The sequence below is a fragment of the Nicotiana tabacum genome, chromosome 3, assembly GCF_000715075.1.
Source record: "Nicotiana tabacum cultivar K326 chromosome 3, ASM71507v2, whole genome shotgun sequence".
NCBI lineage: Eukaryota > Viridiplantae > Streptophyta > Magnoliopsida > Solanales > Solanaceae > Nicotiana > Nicotiana tabacum.
This window is the reverse complement of record NC_134082.1, coordinates 123,446,101-123,449,741: the sequence shown is the minus strand read 5'-3', so window position 1 is coordinate 123,449,741 and position 3,641 is coordinate 123,446,101.

Sequence of the window (3,641 nt, the reverse complement as noted above, 5' to 3'; positions counted from 1 at the left end):
ACGATACACAGTTAAGAGCATGGAGAACACGTTTTGAGAAAAACTGAGAACTTAAACAAGTTCAGAAGAAAAAGTGATACAAACTTAGGCAAAAACAGATGAATCATGCTTAGTAAGAACACAAATATAGTCCAGTAAAGCCAAAAACATCAAAGAACTCACAGTAAACACATATAGTAGAAGAGTAAGGAAAACATAACACGAATTAACATGTGAGTATAAGAGTAACGTGTATAGTAGAAAAAAGAAGTAGAAGAACAGTACATGTGTAGTAAAAGAAGTCATACGAGCATAACACAGACAAACACACATAAAAAAAGAACAAAAAGAATCAGAAAGATGCTTTTGAAAAACCTTTCAGAAACCCTAAATCGAAATTAAACGATTTTGAAAAGAGAATTTGGGGAAAACCTTTAAAAAGTTCAGTAGAACACAGACATTTTCCAGATCTAAGAAAATAAGCAAGTAAAGAACCTCGGACAACTTAGGGTTTCAGATAAAACCCTAGAAATGAGAAAGGTCTTGAGGAAAGTCAGATCCTGAGTCGAAAAGACTCATATTGCTTGAACATGCCGGGGTAATGGCCGAAGAAGCCATAGATCTACGGATCTGAGAAGGATCTGAAGAGAGCCATTGAAGTCGGGCTTCAAAACCTTGAATAGTTTAGGTTTGATGGTGAGAAAGGATAAGTACAGACCATTCGTGGCAGGAGACGCCATAGATTCCGGTGGAAACATGGTGAGATAAGGTGGGAGACGATTAAGGTTTTGAAGAGGCTCGAGAGGATTTGAGAGACGAAGGGGTTCAAAGGCGGCGTCTTAGGTGAAATGAATTAGGTCAAGGGGGTTTGGGAATTAAAAAGGAATGCGTGAATTACGGCCGTTGATCAAAATGATCAACGGCCTGGATCAAAGGGGAGCCGGGTGCGGTTTTTTTTAATTGGGTCAGGGTTCGGGTAATTTGGGGATTGGGATGGTTTAATTTGGGGGCGGAATTGGGTCAAATTGAGGGCCAAAATTGAAAGGTGAAAGGGCTGTAATTGAAATAGAAATGGGCTAAGTGTTAAATAGCCTATTTTCTCTTTTTATTTTATAAAAAATAGTAACAGAAATTTTAAAAGTAAATTAAAAACACTGAGCCAACAAATACTATATAAATATTAATTTAAAAATACTGAAAATAATTTTATAATTATAAATGCTACTAATCGTGAAATAGGCTATAATTGCAATTACATGCAATTTAGCATAAAAATACCAAATAGATTTGTAAAAAATATAAAAAAATCACCTTAATTATATTTTGGTGTAAATATGAGAATAAAATAATTTATTCACCAAAATGATAATCTTGGGAATAATTATTGGATTTTGTACTGCTAAAATAGACAATAAATTGATTTTAAAATCTTAAAAAATTAGGAAAAAATACCAAAACTCTTGGACATGCTTATATATGTATGTACATGCTATTTTGAAGGTATTTTGTATATAAAAATACATAGGAAAAAATTGGGTATCAACACCTTTTAAAAGTGTGTCTAAAACATACCTCTTCAGTTCTAGACCACTTTTTTTCTCATCAAGTATAGTCACGCACCAATAATAACGTGATACGTGTTGTTGACTTCAAAAAACTTGAATTTACAATTATTTTCATCTTCTTCATCTTCCCCAGGCTGTACCACCATGGCTGCCCCCCTCCTCCCACCACCCAAAGTTTAATTTTAATTTTCAAATTATCAGGATAACATTTTAAAATTTCTATCAACACACTACCAATTAAATATTTTTCCTAATATTTCTTTGTATTTGTATCTTCCCTCTTTCAAATTGACCAACCGATTATATAGTTTGAGTACCAAAATTGCTTACACCAAGCAACAGTAAGAACAAAAAAGAACCCAAGAACCCAAAATTCTCAACCCATCAATGGCTGAAATGGAAGAAACTCCACAGACTCAATTAGAACCTACAAAATCTCACAAAACACATATGAAGAACTTCACGAATTTTTCCTTCAGCATTTGGCCACCGTGGCAGCTCAACGGCGTCATTCAGCGATTCATATGTTGAATATGAATCTTTAATTTTTTTATTCTCCCCTAAATCTTGGCAAAAATATTTGGTGGTATGGTGGTATAAGAGGCGATGGTGCAGTAATGGAAAAAGATGGAAAATAATAGTGGATTTTTTATTCTAAAAATGAAGAAAAGGATTTTAAAAAATGAAAATATGAAAAGGCTGGACAAGTGCTGTCAAAATGAGCCTTTAGATATGGAATTTTAATTGTCCACTCGCCTCTTATGTGTGAAAAACACGCGAGTGACACGTAATCAAAAAGGTGTGTTTTCGACACGCTTTTAAAAGGTTGAGTGTGTAAAAGATTACCCGTAAAAAAAAGGTGTGTAACAGGAATTTCAGTGCAAGTTTGATAGGTAAACTATGTATTTTGCCTGCCCATCTATTATAATATCTTTCTACATTCAAAATTGTCATATTGACGCTTAATCATTCAGTTTCATAGTATCAAAAAATATTATTCATCTTATTCATCCCTTGCATCTTTCAAGCTAGAGTTTATTATGTTTGGGTGAGATTTACCTCTTTATCTTCTTTAATTGATTTAATAAAAAAAGTTCCAATATCTTTTAGGTCAAACAATTTGGCGCCGTCTGTGGAGATTTCTTTAGCTAAGATTTTAGTTTCATCTAGATTCCTAAAAAGGATAATCACCTCTTCCTAGCTTGGTACAAACCAACAATGGCAGGGAAAGGAGATGCAAGGCAAAAAGCAATATAAGGTGTCACAACCAACCACCTGGACACGATCAACGAAGATAGTAGAGAGGATAACAAAAATGAAACACCAAACACCACACCCGGGGGAGACGCTTCACCTCCCCCGCACGAGAGTGTGACTGCTTCGCGCGAGAGGGAAGCCTCTACATCTGCAATAGGAGAGGAACCACCGGCAGTAAGAAGACTGCTGGAATAATGGCTAACAAGTACTCTGAACACCATACTTGATAAACCCGCCCAAAGGGATAACAGGAATGTTGCACATGTACATGTCACGATAAACGCTGATGAGCAAGACGCCCTCTGTATAGGTAACACTTATGTTGCTAATGACGCATGTAATGATGCACTTGCAGCCGTTTTAAAAAAAAATGGAGGAGATGGAAAATGAAAATAAGGCACTCCATGACCAAATGAAGGAACACGAAGAGAGGGTTGACAAAATACCAGGTGCTCCAAAGTTGCTGCCAAAACGAGATGTTGGTCGATTCATCGAGCAACCATACAGTGAAGAAGCGCCCCCTACACCATTCCAAAGACCTTCAAAATGCCACGCTACTTAAAGATATATGATGGTACTACCGATCCAGAAGATCATATCACCCACTACGTTACAGCCGTAAAAGGTAACGATCTTTCAAAAGAGCAGGTACCATCGGTGCTATCGAAAAAGTTCGGCGAAACCCTAATAGGGGGAGCCTTGACATGGTACTCTCAACTACCGGCATGCTCGATAGCAATGTTCGAGGAAATGGAAGACAAATTCGTTACCGCCCATGCAGGAGCCAAATAGGCGGAAGCTAGGGTAAATGATATATTTGTTGTAAGATAGATGCACTTA